The 22,643-nt window shown below is 46.4% G+C and overlaps 1 long non-coding RNA gene across 1 annotated transcript; it reads right to left on the bottom strand.

The window, feature by feature from the left end:
- Nucleotides 1–2,584: 2,584 nt before the first annotated feature.
- LOC144932204 (uncharacterized) lies at nt 2,585–20,691 on the bottom strand. Its single transcript, XR_013636863.1, has 3 exons — nt 20,667–20,691; nt 4,743–4,812; nt 2,585–2,673 (listed from the first exon to the last, which is right to left on the bottom strand). It is a non-coding gene; the product is annotated as an uncharacterized LOC144932204 (long non-coding RNA).
- Between the last annotated feature and the right edge of the window lie 1,952 nt (nt 20,692–22,643).

Genomic DNA, 22,643 nt, shown 5'->3' with positions numbered 1-22,643 from the left:
ACGTACCAGGAGATGTCTGCACAGTCGCTCTCTTCGTCTCTTCATAAATTAACTTGTAACAAGTTTGTAACAAGCAATAGCATCGTGAACAGCTGCCACTGGACATACAGACTGGATTGTTCGTATCTCTGAAAGTTTGTAAGTCGAATGGCCTTGAGTAGAGGAGTCCATGTAGTGATGAATCCACAAGGTAATGCTGCACACACACAAAAACGATTACGTTCATATTGTAAATAGAGACGGTACACCATTCGTCTATCAAGGTTAAGCGACGCATTAATTTGCACTCCAAGAATGTGCTTGCAAGGTATGGCTTGTGAACTACTAAGCGATATTGTAATAGTGTTTTGTTTGCATTGCCCGTAACCACATTGAATAACACGGGGAAGCCAGTAACTGGTTTGCTGCCACATATGGGCCTCGCAATGAATAACACATTTTTGTTTTAACTTTTTAACTGAGTAACGCAGGCAACTGCTGCAGTGTAATGGTTGGCACCATTGGAGTTGCCATACAGAGTCCGATTCCATCCTCGTCCGTTTAAACACAAGTCAGTGGTGGGCTTTCTGGCAGCTGTGGCATGAGTAAGCAATTGCCGGGGATAAACTTTTACTTTTTACTTAGATATATATATAACTCACCCTAGGCCTGCCGCCATGCAGTTTTCTTTTTATCTCCGCAGTTCATTCAACACAAAACATTCACTGGAATATATTACCGGTTCGTAACATTCAAAATCGGTAATCGATTATGAAAACGATGCTCAGTTCATAGGTTATCGTTTGATCCTAATTGTAAAACACTCAATGTTTGTTTCCGATGCTGCCCGTACCGTTATACGCAGAGTGTTACGGGCGAGTCGATGGTCGAAAGGGCATCAGGGTCAGAGTGACATACTCGGATAATCTTGGTGAAAAACACGCTTTATTTAGAATGCACATGCAAGTAACCAGGGCGGCCACTGGTCTTGAACCACGAACCTCGACAACAATCGGCGAACGTGCTGCCCACTCGGCTGTGTCACCGCGCTCACAAATGCCCTTTGTATTCTGCAATTAAATTTCTTTACAAACGTCTATAAATGGAGAAAGCAACACACATTCCAACAATGGGGGTTTTTTTCCCCCATAAAAAAAAACATTCCAACAACGTTTTGATTTTCAAATGCGAAAATATTGAAATAAATGTTATTAAAGTAGCAACGTTGCAGGCCACATGATAGCCACGTGCATTTTTATCGGCGTATTTCTTTTAAATTAAATATAATAATAACGCTGCATTTTGGTGGTGAATCATTTCAAATCCAATTACAACTGCTGGGCTTATCCGAATGTAGCAGCATTACAAGGATCAAACAATGAGTTAGAGGACAGTCTGTAGCTAGCGATGTTTATTCTTCCCTTAAAGGGTCGGCGTCACGCCAAAAGAATGTTGATAAACATTTAAAAAATGCACCGCTGATTTAAGGGATCTCCGATAATGAACTAGGCAATACAACACACTTTGTGGATGCCAATATTTAAATAGAGTTGTGCTAATGGACATAGCCACCAGCCTTGACCTCTGAGGACCAATATGAATCTATATGCAGCACCGTATCTGGTCTACATTTAACATTTAGAAAAGAGCAGTGTTTGCCTATGATAAAATTTGCCTGGATTTGCCCAAGTTCGTTAGACCTCAGAGCGAAGTGGGCTTGTGCCTGGCTAGTACCATATATGTATGGATTTAGCACTGCCTGTGAATGTAATGTATTGTAGGCTTCAGCTGCCGAGTTAATAGGTGATAGCAGTATAGAAATTGATTAATTTATCTATAAGTCCTTTGAGTGTTTACCCCTCAACATATGCTTGCGGTTTCTCTAGGTGCTCCAATTTCCTTCCAAAATGAAACCACACACTTGTACATGAAAATGGCTAAACATCGAAATGCAAGATCCCTCTTGAAAAACAGTCTTGAGATGTAATAGCAGTTTCCAGGGCTGTATTGTTATTATGAACTTGCGGTGATTTTCTCCAAACTTCGGCTTAATTATCCGTTTCAGCGTGGCACTTGAATCTGCTGGGAAATCCTCCTTCACTTAAATCACCTCGACACAATCTTTCTTTCATTTGGAAGGAGGAGTCCATATCTCGCAAATAACGCACACAGCTGTTCTTTCGTTCGTTCTAATCCAGCAATTGGCAAACGTGATGGAACCCACATATCGGGACAGCGGCAATGGCTTGTAAAAGTTATTTTTTTTTAATACAGAAGTTATGGCATTTATCGGGCACGCAGATGCCCTAGCATCTCAAAGTGCCTTTCATCGCAATCATTCCAATGCTCAACTGTAGTTGAATTCTCTCTGTTTTAGCCTCGTGTGACCCCTGATGACAGCTGTTCCTGTGCGGTGGAAGGTGACGTCACGCCGGCTGCGTGGCCGTCAGTTTGTCAGTAGGCGGGCGATGTTGCTCTTGATATGTTTGATATCAAATTCGGACCATGACACCGGAACACATGGCTTACTTTTTTTTACGAATCACGCCAGGGGATCCATGACGTCCAACGTGACGCAGACGGCGAGGAGCTCTCTACTCTTTGGTTCTTTCGGTAAAGTCACGTAGAAAGAAAATAAATTAAATAATAGAGACTGGGGGTTGGGCAGAGAGAGAGGTGGGTCTGCTGGGGCAGCTGCTGGAGCAGAGAAATTAGCATGTCAATGAATCCACCGCGAAACGACCGAGGGAAAGAAGATCGAATGGCCCTATGAGAGCCTGGTAAATTTTAGAGATAGAAATCGTTTGAGGAAACAAAATTTTACAAATATTTTGGAAATGTAATGCAATGCAACACAGAGAGTCGGCTAACACACAGTTAATGCATAGCCTGGTTGATTACGATCTCCAAAGATTGCTAAATTTGAAGTTAAGTGTGAAATTTGACGAACAGAGACACAACTGTACACGAACAAGCTCTCCACACCATGGAGATGAGGATGCTCAGATGGAGCCTCGGGCTCACTCGATGGGATCGTGTCAGGAACGAAGACGTTCGGAAGCGACTTGGTGTGGCCCCCATTGCGGACAAGATGCTTGAGGCAAGGCTTCGGTGGTACGGCCACGTGATGCGAAGTGAAGAGTCATCAGTGGCCAAGACTGCCTTGCGTATTGAGCCAGAGGGCCACCGTCCACGCGGGCGTCCGAAGAAGCGATGGATGGACCGAATAAAGGAAGACATGAAGACGGTCAACGCATCCCCTGAAGATGCCCTGGACCGAGCCAAATGGAGAAGACAATGCCGAAAAGCGGACCCTGCGCCACAGCGGGAACAACGCTAGGAAGAAGAAGAAGACACAGAGAGAGAGAGAAAAAACAACTTACATCCTCCCCGTAAAGGTGGTTCAAACTTGAGTAGTTATTTGTTATGGTTAACGCTCCCGCTGTAATAATCGGAGCATTTGTCGCCCTGGTCACAGCTGCGCTTTCAGCTCGGCCACATCACCTCGTCTTGCTGCGTCCCGTTTGTGTACGGATAACAGTGCGGCGGTGAATCCCGTGGGAGGCATCGTGAATGCGGCGAAGCGGAGCCGTTTATCCAGAGCCGCCCACGGACTGGCAAGATGGGACGCCGGTACAATTAACGCTTCGGCGGCCCTCCACGAAGCAGGCACCTTCGATTTGCGCCACGCACGTCTGCCTCGGAGAGGACTCGCGACTGCAATCAAGATCCGCACTCTACGACTGCGATTAGCGGAGGCACTTCATAAAAAAAAAACACGACCAGACTTAATTTGATGCCAAATCAGATTGCATTCGTTTGACGCATTCAAAATGGGAAATTTTCTAAATGATGAGAAATGTTATTCGGGCACTTTTACTTACTCAGGAAAGTCTCTTATTTTCAGGAGGGTTCTGCATTGAGATCTTTTACCTGATATCCGACTTTTAAATCGTGCCATTACCAATCGAGTATACTCAGTGTTCCCACAGTGAAAAGTGTAATCTCCAACTACGAATTGGTAAATATCCCTGCCCTTTTTAAAGCTTCGTGACTGCAGGGATTCATCTTCTTGGTTCTTTCGGTAAATCTTCTTGGTTCTTTCGGTAAAGTCACGTAGAAGGGAAGTAATAAAATAATAAAAATAAAACATAATAAAATAATTCTCACGACGTTTCGGCCACAACGCAAGCAGCCGTCCTCAGGTGAAAACCAGGTCTGTCGAGGCGACAGCGTCTGAATGAAACAGCACACGAGCTTGGAGCATATATATAAGCTGGGTTGGAAGGGGGGGGGGAAGGGGCGCCTTGACAAAAGAATTTGCATATCAAGAGGAATTTAGCATATGTATGGGAAATGCAGGAATGTGATTAGTACTACATATGCCCGTGCATTATGCAGGACTAGCAGCATCAAAGGGAGGGGATATGGGAAATGCAGGAATGTGAATAGTACTAATTATGCCCGTGCATTATGCAGGATTAGCAGCATCAAAGGGAGGGGTAGCATTAATAAAGGGAAGGAGTGTTAATAGTATGTAGCTGCAGTAACTAAAACTACATAGTATCACCAGTATACTAACTATACTCTACAATAAGCTGAGTTACTTACGGTGTTGAGATTGGAAAGCCATGCAATACCGTAAGGCGGGTAGCCGAAGGGATTTAATTTGTACCTCAAGCAGGATCCCGTGTTGGGGCAGTGATTGGTGATGTGAGTGATGGATTGCACTTCGCCGCATTCACAATTAGGGGATCACTCACTCTCCACTCCTGGAGGAGATAGCCGCACCTCCCTTGTGCAGCTCTCACACGGACAAATGCAGTCCAGTGACTGCAAGACAACAACAACAACAATACAAAATAATCATAGAAAATACCATTCATATAGCACGCGTAATTCGCGAATCGAACGCGTCTGTTCGATCGAGAATTCGGAGACGCGGAGCCGGAGCTCAGAGTCTCTCGTGCGGCATCCTGAACAGGTGAGCCGCTGCCTTGAAGGTGGATGATGGTGGCTGGACGCTGCACGCGTGCCAGTGCGTGACAGTCCTCGATGACTCACGCAGCTGTGGAGAAACGCCGCTCAGCCAAAGGCAGTCCTGGTTCTGGGCGCAACGAGCAGTGTATTAGACGTGCTCCGCAGGCCGCGGCGCTTTTACGATGGTCAGTGGAGTGAGAAGGGTGGATAAGTATGGTGGAGGTGGAGGGGAGAGAGACCCTGAGAGAGAGGGCTAGGTATAGCACAGGGTTGCGATTTTGAACGAATTCTTAATTTCATGGGAGGGAGCCTGTGCAAGGTTTTTTTGGTGAGCGAAATTGTAGAAGCCATATGGCCTCGCGTTTTGCCAAGGCATAAAACTATATATAAACAGGGGAAGCCAGATAGCTCCTTTCGTTGAACCTTCGATCAGTGTTGTTAGGGACATCGTAGGTTGACCACACTCGTGAATGGCAGCTGGCGGGCAGAAGCTGTCACTTATTTGTCAGGACATTGCGCCTGGTTACCGCCTAGAATGCCAATGGACCCAAACAATACAATGTTGCATTCACGTGAGGGGGCTGTCAGTGTGGAATCTGGTGGCTCTGTTATGTTGTGAAAGTGAATGTGAGTCGCGTAAATCTTGGCACACAAGGTAGTACGGGCTGTAACAATTCACTTCGCCCGACCATTCGATTAATTGTCGCGATTCAATTTAATGATGAATTGTTATTTTTTTTGACAACGCGGTGAAGAACACTTACCACCGGATACTTAATTTCAGCCGGAACAGTCAGGAATGCCGTTCCAGAAAATTATCGAGGCATGCCACATCCGTCTCGCCTAATTATGGGAAGGAAAAACGTGTGCTCTAGTGGTCGTGCCTGAATCTATTCTGAAAGACAGCCTTTCGACATTCCGGAAAATATCGTGTGAGATATTAATTCCCTACATAATCTGCAGTAGTAATGGTGCACAATGTGCAGCCATTTGTCAATCCGGTACCGGATGAAGGAATCCCGATGCCGTACGGGCATTTATCGGGCAGTGTGATCTTGTGAAGGGGGGGCAGGGATGCCCAGATTATGATTGGATATCAATAACCACCGATGATAAGCGTGGCAGGGAATCTAACTCAGGTTGTCGGGTTCATAGTGCAGCGTGCTAGCAACTGTGCCACTGCTCCGTCCGGTCATAGTCGTAATACATATCCATGAATCATGCAGGAAAGCCTCACTGAGTTTCCATGACTCGATTTCAAGTGAGCTCTGCCTTGGATTTTTTTTTCTTTTTTGGCTTCGTGTGGGAGGCATTTGAAGAACCTGGATGAAACCCAACAACCGTGAAGCAGCAGCCACAGGCCTGCAACACCTGTCAAGCGCGGGTGGCCACCAATTCAAGTACTTACCGGGCTCATTCTACTTAGCTTCGTAGATCCGAAGAAATTGGGTGCAACCGTGGTGCTTTAGTCCGTAATATATATACAGTGCATTTGCAGTGTTTATGCCACACACACACACGCGCGCGCGTGCACATACATACAACAAATATATGTGCCATTCGTCATACAGCGGCGATGTCAACATGGTATTCGTGGCAGACTACGTGTGGCAGGCTAGGTGTGACATGACATCACGAGGCGGAATGGAGATGGGCCAGATTTTTTCGTGGATTGACGGTATGAGTTGACGGGCTGATGCACCGTGTCGCACAATTCTAGATTTGAAGCTTTCGTGACTGCAAGGATTCATACTCTTAGTTCTTTCGGTAAAGTCACGTAGGTAAAAAAAGAAAATTAAAATTAATAAAAATAAAACAATAAAATCACGACGTTTCGTTTATATTTTTTATTAATTTTAATTTCATTTTTTTACCTACCTGACTTTACCGAAAGAACTAAGAGTATGTGTCGCACAAAAAACAAAGATCGCCGCCGTGTTAGGGGAAAGTGCCGTGGGCACCGATTAAAGCAGCAACGGTGCATGGACACAGAGAATGGCCTTACACCGTGCACGTCCGCCTTTGTCTGCACGGTGCTGATGTTTACACAATGCACCTCTGGCAATACCTTTGAGACTGACCGGACCCAGGTGAAGATCCCAGAACTGGTTCTGAAATCACTCACCACTGATGTTAGCCATGGCACCGGAATAAAAAAAAAACGACCAAGGTCGCGCGGGTTTGTAGCTGCCAAATACAATTGGACTCCACAGCTCCCCACGAAGACTACCGCTCTATCTTCTTGGTTCTTTCGGTAAAGTCACGTAGACGGGAAATAATACAATAATAAAAATAAAACATAATAAAATAATTCTCACGATGTTTCGGCTACAACGCAAGCAACCGAAAGAACCAAGAAGATGAATCCCTGCAGTCACGAAAGCTTTAAATCGAAAAATACTACCGCTCTAATTTCACAGCCCTGCGTACGACCGCGCATGGCAAAACAAAGCAACGGAGTGATTAAATGAAAGACAAAAAAAACCCACTTCGAACAAAAAAAATCAAACACACACGGACGCGCACACACACCCACGGGTCCGCCGTTCTGTTCCCTTCATGGGATGCAGTTGCCGTGGATACGCCAAGAAGTGCGTTGGCTCGCTCGTCTGCACGGGGGCCGCTCCTCCTCCACTCGTTCTCCGAGCTCGCCTCTCGCCGCCGAGACAGATGGCCTCACCGAGCTACGGAGTATGAGTCACAGAGCGCACATTGCGCACCCTCTCGTGGAGCCCCCCCCCCCACCCCCTTAAGCCGATTTTATTTCCAAGTACGGGGTGATTCACTTGTTGATCATCACCAGCGGCCATCGGCAATCCACTGCTGGATGAGGGCCTACCCGTGATGTCACCATTTCTTAACCTTCTCTCATGCCTCCCCCTTGCTTTTGTTGTTCCTGTACAGGGTGATCCATCTGTAGATCATCATCGTCATCAGATATGAACATTCCGCTGCCGGATAAAGGCCTTCAAAAGTCGCCACCGACCCTGGTGGTCCTTCGATATATTAATCCACCTAGCACCTGCACACGAGTTGAAGCCATCACTCACTCGGTCTCCTTGTTAGCCGAATATTATCATCAGCCATGGTCAATCCACTGCTGGATGAGGGCCTCCCAAAACCACCGCGACCTCGCATGGGCCTGTGATACAGTATACTACACCCAGTATCTGCACATAAACTCATTTATTTGCTCACTCTTCCTGGATGATTTCCTCTCGGAGGCATTTGACTTGTTGGCAGCCACTTATTAATCTTGACCGCTGCCCATAATTCCTTCGAGCGAAGTGTTCTGCTAAAGCCCACCCACTTTGTTTAACAGTTTGAACAATGCCGTTAATTTGTGTATGTTCGATCCATATCTTCCATACATATATACATATGTAGTGAGTCCAACGGAGTCGCAGACGTTGCTCCTTTCAGAGGCAACACATGTATTTGTAACACCGTAACACAAAGGGGTAACTGCCCCTTCACCAGATACAGCCTAGGGTGGTGACCACCTCGCCAACTACTCTATACAGAGGAGTTACTGCTACGAAGGGTCGGGCCTTCACTCGGGTCCGCGACCACGTGGTTGCCTTGTAGGACGAAGAGCTTCCAGCTTGAGACGTAGAGCTTCAGCTGGTGGGCGTGGAGCTTCAGCTGGTGGACGTGGAGCTTCAGCTTGTAGAATGCAGCGACCCCGGTCCCTCTCAGGGACCCACCTTATATCCCCCTACGGTCGGGGCCGCTCCGCCCTTGGCCCCGCCCACCTTCTGGAGCCTTGCAGCTCCCTCTCGATCCCTCTCGAGAGCTCTCCCTGGACACGTGATCACCCCCTAGCCCCCCCCCCAACCTGGGGGCCTCTCTATGGACACTCTAGATCACGTGTCTGCGGGGTCAACCAGAGTGCCATGGCCCGGGGCATCCCTGACCCTGGGCTGACACTCTCCCGCTCACCGTCTTGGGGGCCCGCACCACACGCTGTGCGTGGTGCCCGCGCTATCCCAGCGCTCACCAAGCCCCGCTAGGGCTGGTACTCCACCAGCCAACAGGGTGTATGCGATGACGGTGCATCGCGTGCCCTGGCCCTCTCAGGCCGGCACCATACATTGACATCTCCGATGTCACTACACATAAACTAATTTCTTCAAAACTGTTTTGGTGTTTTAGTTTGTCGTCCTTCCCACTGGGGAGACAAAGACGGCCGGGTTGCTGGCTAACGACGCCCTCGTGTGCCGTGTCGGCCTTCATAGGTGCTGCTCGCTACCAGCACTTGCTCCTACAGTCTATTAAGGCTATACTGGGGGATCTTTGTCTTTGCGTGTGATGATACATTAATCACGTGGATCAGTGTGGGTTGGTGAAGGGGGGGGGGTAACATTTCACATATCGCTTGCCACCGATGTTAGCCGTGGGTTGGGAATCCTGCTCGTGTCGGCGGGTTCATAGCGCGCTGAATAATCCACTGCGACACCGCTCGTACACCACCATCCTCTGCGATGCACAAAATTGCACTTCAAATGCGGAATATATTTATTCTCAATTGAAATGATTTTTTTCTCATCCCGCACAACAATGTGCACGTGGGGCTGTTCACTCCCATGCAGCGTTTCCTCGTGACTCGCATTACTTCCACTTTGCATGGTGCGGGGCCGGGTTGAATCTATTCTCATTCTCGCGTTACAATAGAGAGAGAGAGTCCTTTAATTCAATCGCTCGCACACTAAAGCGCACGCGACACTAGGAGGGGTGGGGGGGGTCCCATAACTGTCGGGGGAACTGCTAATTTGACGCCCCTGACCTTTCGAATTGGCCCTACACAGAGGGAGGGCGGGCGGGGGAGTGGACGATGGTGAGCAACCTGCTAACGTGCACCGCGGATGGGCCCCCGTGTGCACGGATCGCGCATTATCTCAAATGAAATTAGGGGCCGTCCATAAATGACGTCACGCACCTAGGGGGGGGGGGAGTCAGACATTTGTGACGATGTGTGACGAGGGGGAGGGGGGTTTGAGAAATATGACGTCACATCAAAATGCGCAACTTTAAATAAATATAGACAACACGTTCTACTTAATTAAATATACGTTTTAATAATTTTTTTCTCCTACAACATCAAAGTGCAGCGCCACATTAAATACGCACTACAATGACAATAGTTTAAAGCGATTTGAAGCATGTTTTATTTTGGGGGGGGGGGCAGAGCTTTGTGACGTCATATTTGAGGGGGGGGGGTCTGACTTTTTGTGACGCCGTGTGACTAGGGAGGGGGGGGTCAAAAATCGTCCAAAATCGCGTGACGTCATTTATGGACGGCCCCTTAGGAGCTGACAACCGATACCGTTGTCGCCGGCCCGCCGCGTCCCTCTCTCTCCTCTCGTCGACGTGCTCTGTCCTCCCGAGAAGTGGCCCACTCCACACAGCCGAGTGAGGTTTGTGAAAAGGCGACACTGTATTTCAAAGCGTTCTTCGCATGGGCAGTTGCGTATCTGCAATCGACAGAGATCCTCCGTATAGAGCCTGGGCAGACGATACGGGGGGGTGGGGGAATTGATGTTAGCGAGCACCTATGAAAGCCGGAATGGCACACGAGGGGGTGGGTGGCCAGTACCACGCCCGACCGCCTTTGTCTCCCTCGTGGCGATGTTTACACATCGCATCAGGTACTACATTTGAGGCTGAGTCTACCTAAGAGAGGCCCAGAACCGGTTTAGGTAATCGTCATTGGTATTGGCCGTGAGCGGGAATTAAACTCGGGTCTCCAGGTTTGTAACGCAGCTCGCTAACCGCTACATCACCGCATGAAATGTAACCACAGTTCACCCCACACACACACACAAGCCTACCAATCGACCAACTGTGGTTGTACCCATTTACACTGCTCGGTGGGCAGAGCCCAATGCAGAACCCTCCTGAGACTCAGTGGGGGCTTTTGTGAGTATAGCAGCGCGCTCACCGCTACACTACCAGTCTGCAAGGACACCCTCCACGTCACAACACAGCAGCTCAATCCCTCGGCACGAAGTCCGCCCAAATCTAAAATTTGGGGGAGCGTACCCCGTACTCTATAGTGCACGGGCGGGGGTGGGGCTCCGGGTCCAATCCATGGTCACCATTGCATTCACTTAAAATTATATCTTAACAAAACGCATCTGGCTGTCTCTAGCAATTATCAGAGTGCACAATCATGCGTGTGATTAATCACAGGTGAGCTCACACCGGCTAATACGTGCGGTGCCCCGACCCTCCCATCCTACTGCAGTTCATGAAATGCTTCTCCTAACTGCTGCTTCCACACTCCGAGCCATGGCTGCGGTCAAAAGCCACGACGCCGGAGCACAGCATTAACTGCAGGCGTTAGCTGCCACCTTATCTCTCTCTCTGTACTCGTGACGAGGGGCAGGATGATGACCGACGACTGCCAAGCGCACACAAGGGCAGGGCCTGCCACGGCGCTCCGTGACACGTGCCGGCCACATCAAACTCGGGTCAACACAGGCAGCGGCCGCTCTTGGTTATTTCGGGCTCAAAAAACCTTAACATTATAAACCCGCCGCAAATTTTTACTCTGCAGTATCCATCTGTGTCGGTGGGTTTCCAATTCGTTTCGTTTGTTTGGGTCGGTGTTGTTAAATTGATTTGCAATGAACAAAAAAATGTTCGGAAAATGTATAGGATTTGATAACGTATCTATGTCCTCCCAAAAAATCTTATCACACGAGCAAAGAGGATCACATGCATACGTCTTATATCTTGCGATGAATGCAGATAGGATGCAGTTCACGGGGTTTAAGGAAAAATAAACTACGCATGATGGATTCCATCCAATCATAGTCGAAATCATCCGGGCAGCAGTGGCCCACGCTTGTATTCCAGCCCAGTGGAGATGAGGGTTGATGGATCGTGCAAATGTTGCGAAACTCCCTTCCCATAGGCGTTGAGGTGCGATACCCTGGCTGGGCAGACGAAGAAGGTGGTACAGCCAATTTGGACTCCATCTGTTCCATCTGTATGGAATTGAGTGTTGCCTCATTGTGTGTGGGGGGTTTGTTTTCTGGGTGCTCCGGTTTCCTCCCACATTAATAGAGTTGGCCAAACATGCAAATGTAGGGCCATAGAGCTTGGGGAATTGTTGGCGCCAGTTGTGGCTGCCTTCCTGCTTCGCTGTGGTTTCCTGCGCCTCTAATTTTACAGAAACTGCGCACGTTAGAAATGTGTAACTTTAACTATTAATTGGGAGGCGACTGTAAACACAGCACGTACATTTTCGGAACACAGCACCCAAGTTAGTGGCCGCTATGGAGAGACATTTCAGTTTGGCAAAACGGCGAGTTGCTCCAATTAAATGTTGATGAGCGAAGTTATTTTTCCTACTTCTTAAAGTCGCCAAAGTGTCAATGTAATTTGTAATGAATAATTACACCCACTGTATGTTTATACATATGAGAAAATTGCAGCACTTTGGTTGTCCTATGGGAACACCAGCCTCCATCATTGCAATGTGGAATACCCATGACTGGCTCAGTTTTGTCAGGTCGAAAGAACTTCGCCATGTTGCGGTAATGGCCAAAATATCCAATGAAATGCAAGCAGACACCCAGACTCATATTCGCACATGTGCACACAATGAAGGGTGGTATTTTAGTGGGTTCAGAAGCATAAATATAACCTCTTAGTTGTCATTGGTTCATTACTTGCATTGCGATTGTGCTATCAGCACCTATACACAAAGAAACACATTTTCTATGTCAAACACTCCTACGACAGTTAAACGAATTGTGACTTTGAGGAGTAACCTATAAATTACATTACACGGCATTGCCCATAATCCTTCAAGGGGCTGTCATACTGCATTGTCTAGACAGCTGTCTGTACTCATGTACAAAATTAGTGTGTGGCTTCACTCCGTGTCCTTCTGGCAAACAGTCCCTCAGAGCTGGGATGGCCAGGACGCTTGTGTTGCGCCCGAAACGTCGTGATTTAATTTATTTTTAAAAATTACCTTCGTGACTTTACCGAAAAAACCAAAGAGTATGAATCCTTGCAGTCACGAAAACTTCAAATCTAGAATGAACTACACTATTGCTACCTTTTTGAGCACCGGAATGAGACAGAAAAAAAATCTCCCCAAAATGATTGTTATTCTTCTTCGAATAATAACAATCAGTATCGCTGTCTGCATCGACAGGTTCGTGAAACCAAATATCATACTGCCATCTCCTAACCACCTCACAGCCCCGGCAGATTTGGGCTGCGTGCGATCAACTAATCCCTCGCCTCCAAAGTGACCGACCACAGGTGTCGAGCCACTACCGCCTGGCTCAATTAAAGAATTGTCCAAACGTCCCATGGCAGCATTCTACTGCAAAATTAGTCTCGGGAATAGGGAAAACCATCGATCAATTCTAAACTCGCCGCCACAGACGAGGACCTGGTTTAATCTCTGCTGGGAGGCTGGGATTCAAGCACAGCTGGCTTAGTGCTCTAATAGCCCCAGGAGCCACTCAACAACCTCGCGTTCTACCGGTCGTTGTAGTTGCTTCACTGACTTCAGAAATGAGACATTGGTAATTAACTGCGCTGTAGTTAACGCACACTGTTCATCACTCACAGGAGGATTGCTCAGACGACGAGACCCTGAGGGACACAGGTTTCGACGTCGGGGACAAAATTGACAAGGTAGGACACGTTTTCATCTGGTATTACCAGTTATTAAAGCCACAGCTACAACGACTAAAAAAACAAACAAAAATATGGGTGGCCTGGTGGCTAAAGGGGCTTATAATGACTGTGTCAGGGCACTGAGCTGGCATTTCTGAGATCCTGGGTTTATATCTGTGAACATCAAGTTTGCCTAACAAAAGGAAATAATTGTTGGATGGACACAACTGTAAAACACAACAGTGTGTATTATCTAGGGCAAGTATTGATGGTGGACCGGGTTCAAAATATGCAATAAAAGGGCAGAGAGCAGGACATTGGGCTCCAAGTAGTGGAAATTATATAATCCTACAGTGGGGATCAGTATATCAACAAGATAATTACTGTTACTTTCCCACAATTTGGTAACTATTGTATCTACCCTAGAGGGATGATGGGTTGAGTCAACCCCTGACTGTATTTCAAATCCTCATCTGTTGACTGTGAGTTGGGCACAGTGCCACTCAGCCACACAGTAGGAGCAGATGCTTTTCTTTTACAAGGTGAAAGCCCATTTAGACACTCACAGCCATTATTTATTATTATTATCATAGACAAAGGTTTCACCGCATAGCCATAACAGACTGTCGGGACAAGTTGTGTTCGTCATTACCGAAATAAGGGCGACGCGTCACGTGAGGTTGTTGGTGGTGGTGTGGCCAGCACCACGTTCGGCTGACATTTTCTCCTCATTGCTAAGGTTTTACACATCGCACCAAGTACTCTTTTTAAGGCTGGGCTGTCCTCGGGGAGGCCCGGGACCACTGCAGATATTCGCCAATTGACGTTAGCTGTGGGTAGAAATCGAATTCAGGATGATGGGTCTGTAGCGTAAGTGCGATAACCACTCCACCACCGTTCCACCCCATTATTTAGTATTACCACCATCACGATCACATTGTGCCGCAGTGGTCTGAAAGCTCCAGATCCGACAGAGGTAGCGGAGAGCCATGGCAACAGGGAGGTTGCGAGTTCAAATGCTAGTTTGGGGGTTGACTCAGCCAAGTGTTCTTCTGGCTTCGATAAAAACAAATACCACTTTGTGGGGAGGAAGTCAGCCGTGGTTGTTCTGTGGAGTCCCCACCTCCCCTCCCCTACAACCATAGGAATGTACATTTTCCACCACTGGCTCATGGATGTAAACAGGAGATGAGCAAAGCCTCGATGGTCATTGGAGCAGGAAATTACTTTTGACTGCTATCAATACCCATCAAGCTCGGCACACATCAAACGTCACGATGGGAAAATGCACTCCATTGCCCAATGCGTACCCTCTCTGGTTGCTTTTGCCCTTTGCGTTGCTTGTGTTTGCTGTGGACAAGCGTGTGCTGCATCTTCCCTCACCTTCAAAAGCCAAAACCGGTGATAAACCATACTTACTGCGCAGAGAATAACGCGGCCTATACCTCTCCTCTCTCTGGGAGTGTGAGTCATTGTCCATAATTGGCCCTCTAGGTCCCGATAAGTGATAGGTCTGGGCAGCCCTGACGTGAACTCGTTTAATTGGCCATTGATGCTACTCTCCCACCGGCGTTGGGACAGAATAAACGAGGAGTGTTTTTGCGCGAGTATTCTGGGAAAGCACACTCGATGAATAATGCGTCAGGGTCACTTCACCACAAAATTAAGGTGAATCAATCGCTGTGATAAACAATTGCTGAACATTTTCTGTCTTTTTTTCTCTCTCTCCATTTTTACGACTAGCGTTTTGCCCATCCAACGACGGGTGTATTGCAGTGAATCTCAAACTTGCAAGCGAAAAGCAGACCGCGACGTGATATTCATTGCATCAATGCGTGTGCAATTTGTAAGGGCGCAGTGACGGACTTATTTCATTTTAAGGTTATAATCCCTTGTTCATCACGACGTCCGTTTTACTTCCATGTCTCAATCGCGTGACGTGCGGGTTCTGCCTTTGTAGTGAGGGTTGTAAGTTGACGCCGAGGAGGGGGGAGGAGGCGCCTCGGCCCCCCTCCCATGTGGAGTGACGTCACCCGCTAATTATTATGAATGGAGGGGGGGGGGGTGTCCATTTGGAGGACGTCACCTTATAATGATTATTAATGAAGCGGGCTGTTCGATGTGGAGTGACGCCACTTGCGCATGATTATTAGTGAGGGGGGGGGGGAGTACTTCATATTGGGTGACGTCACCTGCTCGTGAATATTAATGAGGGGGGCTGGTCGATGTGGAGTGACGTCACGAGCGTTAAGGACAGACATTCCTGGGTGATTATACTGTAGTTGGTATACGCTGTCGCAATTCTGATAACACAGATGGCAATGCATGCACATGCGTACTATATGTTGAACTTATTTCGCACCGTACATAGCAACCGTGCTCATCGGAGGTACGGGGGTAAGGACAAAAAATAAAATACATAAAGCAGTTCTAAAGAAATCAGTTTTCAATATATATTGAAAATTGCATAGCTCCAGTGGCTTCCGTATATTGGAAGAAAGAGCGTTCCAGACGGCCGCATCCGCTTCACTCCACCGTTATCGAGAATACTTTTCCATAAAGTATGGCTCAAATGATCCTTGCGGATGAATTAAAGGAACACGTGGCACGTAAAACGTATACTCAGTAGAGACATGAAAAGGAAGCGGACCTGGGCACATCGCTTAGAAGGAACGATTGCCGGTTGTCGAGACTAGCGATGGAGTGGAAGCCAAAATTTGGAACGTGCCTGAGAGGAAGACGACCGCTGAGACAGAGTGACGAGAGTCGCCTATTTGCAGCAGACAAGACAGAATGTGGCGGCATCGTGGGGCCGCGAGGGTTGGCAACGACATGTCTTCATCCAACAGTGAATTGATCATGGCCTTACTCAGGGCGATGCCGTAAGACGCGTCATTTCAAGCTGCCTTGCATTTCACGCGCAACCATCGTGACACGTCGAACGTCTAAACATTCCCGTACAACGCGTTTAAGGAGCATTATTTCGAACGCGAAATTGCACTGATGTTTTTAAACCGCATTGTTTGAGAGGCTGTTTCTCTTTCCATGAGTTCCTTGATGCACTGTGACATTTTCTTGCAACTGCTTCAACAAGCCCACATTCATATTTGCCTTCTGTCATCAGCGCTGCAGGCCATCTCCAGTAATTCAGCTGTTTATCCTCCACTAAAACATTTAAATTAATGCATCTATGCAAACAAATCAGTAAAATTTTACAGTAAGAAAACTGTATTAACCTTCTCATCGCTCATCGGATCGCTTGAGACTTCTTGTTTTCTTTTGACCTGTTATCCCTGAAATGTGGAGCACACTTACAGTATGAAGAGTGATTGGTACCTGCTAATAAAACTGAAATGTTTAGACCCCAGAGATGGAATACGCTGCATTAATTGGCAAACCAAATTTATTCAGCTGTTTAATCCTAACAATCTTTTTTTCTCACGAATTCATCTTTCATAACGATTTAGTAAATGCCGTGGTAGAAAAACTGCGTTACAAACCTTCGTTACTCTTCTCAATCTGTGATAATGAGTTCGTAAATGCGGTGGTAAGTGAAAACTGCGTTACTCTTCTCATTGGTCTGCTTGGAGAGAAATCGAATTTCTTTTGACCCATCATGGGACTTCCTTTGCCAGTACCAAAATATGAGAATAGGTTTTCCCCTTTATTCTGGCAACAAAACAGGTGTTAAGATCTTGACTTAAAGCTTTCGTGACTGCAGGGATTCTTATTATAAAGTCACGTAGATAGAAAATAATAAAATGAACAAAAAATCACGACGTTTCGATCGCAACACAAGCAATCGTCCTCAGCAAGGCAGAGACAGAGTGGGGATTGCATGCCGTTCATCATCCATCTACTGCGAAGACCAATTGCTTTATCCCTGTGTACATGGCCGTGGTAGTGAGGCATGCCAAAGGTGCCTCGAAAGATAATATTTCATTACACGACTGCTGCTGCCAATGCACCTACATCCATTTACAGTATTTCCTGCCATCTCGTTAGGCTAATTGTGCGAGCGCCATCAGTGAGCGCTTGATTGAACGCCCGGAGGGGCTGGGTGACCAAACATCAAGGAAATCTGTAAATGATGTCATTTGCAGAAAAATCACAAAGCTCTTGGGCTGACTATAAACATTGATCCCAGAATGCCAGATGAAACGCGTCCGCGCGATCGATGGCTCTCCTGGTCTACGTCGTCTTATTTTGAGCGCAACAAGGTGCGAAAAATTATGAGTGCTTCTCTGATTTCCTTTGAGGTCTTGTACCAGTGCCTGACTCTCACGGCTGTTACGGTGATCAGAATGTTTATTTAGACTGTAGGATACTCCTGCAAGATACATTTACATGTAAATAAAAATAATAAAAATTCAGCAGAAATGCGTTGTCTGCAAAAAAGTATACAATTAATGATACGACCCCACAGAAATGTGATGAATTTTCACGAATCGGGGGTCATGATTTGATTCCAGAATGTATTGTTTAGTATAGTGTCACGTGAATGCATGATCAATAATTTGTCTAGCTTTTTCCTTCGTGTTAGTATTGTTTCTCATTTGTCTCCTTTGAACAGCTGTGTGCTCGTGTCATTAGAATGTTTACCAGTGGTACAAGACAAACAACAGAAAATGGAGACATAATTATAATGACTCCGTAGGGAAAATTGCATGACAGCGTTAAAAGCAAAATTCCACCTGCCAAATTTGAAACTTGTGCATTAGTAAATTATTTCATTAACACATTCCTGCGGAGGGAGCTGATAGGAACGTTAGGTTGCTCGGTCAATGGCCAGGGTCAACGGCGGCGTGGTGTATTCCGCAAATATGGCCGACTGTGAGGGCGGGCACAAGCCGGCGTGAGTAGGTTAAACGTTGAGTTTTATAAGGGCACCACGGGGTGACCAGCCCCTCCCCACCCTGCCCTTCCCCACCCTCCCCTCTCCACCTAGCCCCACCCCTCCCATTTTTGGATGCACGATGGACGGACGAACACAATAATCACCTGTGGGCTGGTCTAACCAGGAGGTTCCTACCAGTATAAAGGTGTTGGGTTAGATCGCGTAAGTATAAATGTGTCGTAACCCTCCACTACCCGACACGGCCAGTAAGGTTTGTCACGTAAATAACGCGCCAATTAGCTACTACTTCAGCCCACGCGGTGTGTTGGAGAGTAAATCCACAATATTTAAAAAATTTGAATAGCGTGGCGTTTCGCTCATAATTAGAACCGGCATCATTGGGCGATTTGCCAGAAGAGTGAAGCAATCAACCGGCTTCCGGTCTTCAATAGAGCAAGATGACGTCATCACTGAACCCATCAGGTGCCGAGATCAGAGACCTCCGGGAGGGGGTGGTTATTGCAATTATATAATGATTAGTAATCCGTTAGTATGTGTTTCCTCTATAAGGAATTGTAGTTATAAGATGTATTACTTAATAATATGCTTCCAGGACGCACTAAGACTGTAGCTGTCAGAGCGGTAAAAAAATTTTGTATTTCTCTCAATTTCAATGGATTCTCGAATTAGTCTCGGGCAGTAAATGTTAGTTTTACACAACACTTCAACGCTTTCTTTTTTCTAATCGTTACTTTATTCTTTGTTTTAGTTACTATACACTATTTGTTACAGTATTACATGCAAATGTACAATTTTTTTCTTTCTTATTAAATAGTTTAACAATGCTTTTTTTGTTTAACCATAACACATTTCATGACACTGACCTATATGCATTTAAATAAATTTCATTATTGTGTTCCAACTTACTAACCGTTCGATTTACGAACAAGCCTCCGGAACTGAACCTGTTCGTAAGTCGATAACTGTCCTACATCTTAAATCCTCCGATTGAGAATTTTCATCATGTTTCTATTAACACCATCGATTTAAAACCAAATTTAAAAAATGTTCTGTAAATTCATTGGTGACTTGGCTGTGACCTTTTCAGAATGATTTTAAAATATTTATACATATGTATTTTCCAGAAAGGACACTTTTTGACAATGAAAGGATAAATAATTTAAATTGCAATAAACACTCAACACGACTTACCACTACTTAAGCAAGAGGAGACTAAAGTATACTTTAATTTTTTTAATGTCTTGCTTAAGTAGTGGTATCAGCTGTCAGCCTCGGCTGACAATAAAAGCGTTCTCTTCCACAAGATACATTTTGAGGAAATTATGACATCTGGCTTTATTTCAACTCCAGTCTAATTCCCTAAGCTTCCTTTCCACTTCTGACGAGGAAACGTGCTCAGGGATAAGAGCAATGTTTACCCCGCATCACTGCCTTCTGGCTAGTTACCAGTCATGATCAGAATCGTTAAAATACAGTACATGCCGGCTGCAAGCTAATGCAAACTATGCAATTCCCTCACATTAATTGCCACTGCGAGATTCATTAGCGAGGTGCACAAGTTTTACGTGAAAAAATGTGCTCGACAAAGTCTTCACGAATGCTTTGGGGAGAAAGTAATAAGTACTGTATTTCAAATTTACACCCTCAAATAATTTCGCACCAGATGCTCATTAAAATGTACTAAAACACGTTGCACCTTGAGATAAAATGTCAGCGCAAAACCAATGGGGCGACACGGCCAGGGGGATTGGTTGCAAAGGGCACACGTAGAATGTGGCTTCCAATTCCCACTGGCCCCTAACCAGGCAGCTCTCGCGAATATACATTTTCAGTGGTTCAGTCCCATGTACGTGATTTAACCATGCGTGTTGCATGTGTATTCCCGTATTTTTTTACGTCATCTGCATTATGGCCGTGATCAAACAATAATGAGACCTTCCTGTTTTCAGTTACATTTAACGTGATAAAAGGAATGCAAAATTAACCAATTATCTGTTAAATTAGAGATAAGAGTATTTTTGTTGCATTTTCTTAAAAAGATAAATACTGAAAATGTGTATAATTCATCGCAATAATGAGACGTTCCACTTTATTGTTTCATTCATGATAGTCTCAAGATTTTAAGGCATTAAATGTTTGCCCAATTCCATTATCAAAAGTATTTTTTGCATGCAGAAGGAGAGTGCCCAGAGAAGTGAAGTACCGTTGATGACTCTTGGACACCGTTGGTGAGGCACACGTATTTATTCCGTACAAGTAGTCACAACTGTGGACATACAATACTAGAGGGGGTATCGGCCCCCTCACCCGGCTAGCTGGGAATACACTGCTAGCTATCTCTGACCTACCTCCTAGTCCTCCACTAACGGGCTAGGGGAGGCTGTCTGGCCCGACACTGGTAAGTCGGACTACGGTACCCAGAGTCCCAGAGCACTAGCTCTGATTCTCGGGACCACGCCGCTGGCTCGGTCCTGCGCGGCCCTGACAAGGGCGGCGTCCCAGGGGAGTCCAGGGCTCTAGCTAGACGATCTTCGGTCTTCACTGGTTTAGCTTTAACATTCTGCCCCGAGCCCTCTGACACATCCCCCTTTATACTCCACCCCCGCTGAGGGGTGGGGCCCCGGGCTGCCTGGTGCGGACGTCGTTGAGAGCAACCCCCCCCCGTGCACTCACGTAGCCCCGCCCACTGTGTTTGTTTCCCATAAGCTGCCATGCATAACGGCTCTCTCTCTAACACCCCTACAGAAGTATGGAAATTACACACAGGTGTAGTGGCATAGCGCTGGCTGCTGGAAGAAAAGGGGATCTGCGGCGTACGGCAGTCCTGACGTCGGCAGGCCAGGCTATGCACGAGAGGGGGATCGTGGGGAAAGGTCAGAGAACGGGCCCACCAGGAACCCGCTAGTAGGTTCCAGAAAGGGGGCGTGGCCGGTGCGGAGTGATGCCACGCTTACAGTATAAGAGGGGCCCCTGTGGGGGACCTCGGGGCTGTTGTTGGAGTGGAATCCCCGTCGTGCTGTTGAAGTCCATCGTCTCCATTCTTCTCGTCGTCTTCACCATTCTTGTCGTCGTCGTCTCCGTCTCTACCATCTCGGGGCACCGCTAGTCAGATAGCCTACCAACTGTCCTGGCTGAGTAGCGTCGCCGATAATAGACGGACTAAACATTAAGTGTGTTAATCCCGATGGTGCTCGTTAATAAAGAAGTGCCTCCAAGTCTCATCGTCTGAGTTAGTCACTACACATGTAATGAGAAAACTAAAGATCTGCACACGTACTTGAGACCAACAACCTATTTGCCGCACTCCATCCGAAAGGTGTTGCGGTTGTTCAGCAGGTGAGTTTATCATGACAATTATGATCCCTGTATGATCCACTACCCCCCACCCTATCTGGAGTGTTGTATTACACTCGTGCACTGCTTCCATACTTCATAACTTGTGGTACTTTTCTCGTATGTAGGTGCAGTGGCGAATCCAAGGGCATGGGGGTGATCGCCCCCCTCCCCTCCTCGCAATGAGACCCCAAAGTTCGTACTTTATTGATATTTACCGGAGACAGTGCATTGATAGTTTTTTTTTTCTAATGTAGGGCCTTATTCAAAAAGCTTGCCATTTCAAAACCGTGCCCCCCACGGTCGTTTCTTAATCTGCATTTGTGTATGAATTTGCGGCTCTATCTGTTTTGTTTTATCCTTTGTATATGTGTACGACTTTGTAAGTGTACTTTAGGCTCTAAGCTCGAGCCAACGCACGTGTCTAATTGATGATGATTCATCACCACTGTAGGTAGAGCTCAATTAGCATTGCTTCTGCAGTGAGATCGATTCAAACTCTTGTGTTAATCTTCTATGTGCCTTCTCCGCACGCTACCACACCTATCCCATGCCAACCTTCAAGCCCATGCATAGAGGCCATACATATCTTTCTAATATGCCCAAAATAGTGCTTCATTACGAGAAAAACAACTGTCCAATTGATTTTCATTCTTAACAATTCCCATAACTAAAAAGTGGATTGTGGTTATTAGAGTAATGGTAATAGAATGGATGAAAAAAGTATACCGCCTTTAAAAAGTGTATCCGACTAAAAAGACGACATTTAAATATTCATGTTTGGTTAAAATAATGAATTGAGGATGTAAATGAGAAGAATAAATGTATATTTGCGAAATTTGAGTAA

Source organism: Lampetra fluviatilis, chromosome 5, assembly GCF_964198595.1.
Source record: "Lampetra fluviatilis chromosome 5, kcLamFluv1.1, whole genome shotgun sequence".
In the NCBI taxonomy this organism is placed as follows: Eukaryota; Metazoa; Chordata; class Hyperoartia; order Petromyzontiformes; family Petromyzontidae; genus Lampetra; species Lampetra fluviatilis.
The sequence above is the reverse complement of the archived record's forward strand: the minus strand, read 5'-3'. Positions and strand labels throughout refer to the sequence as shown.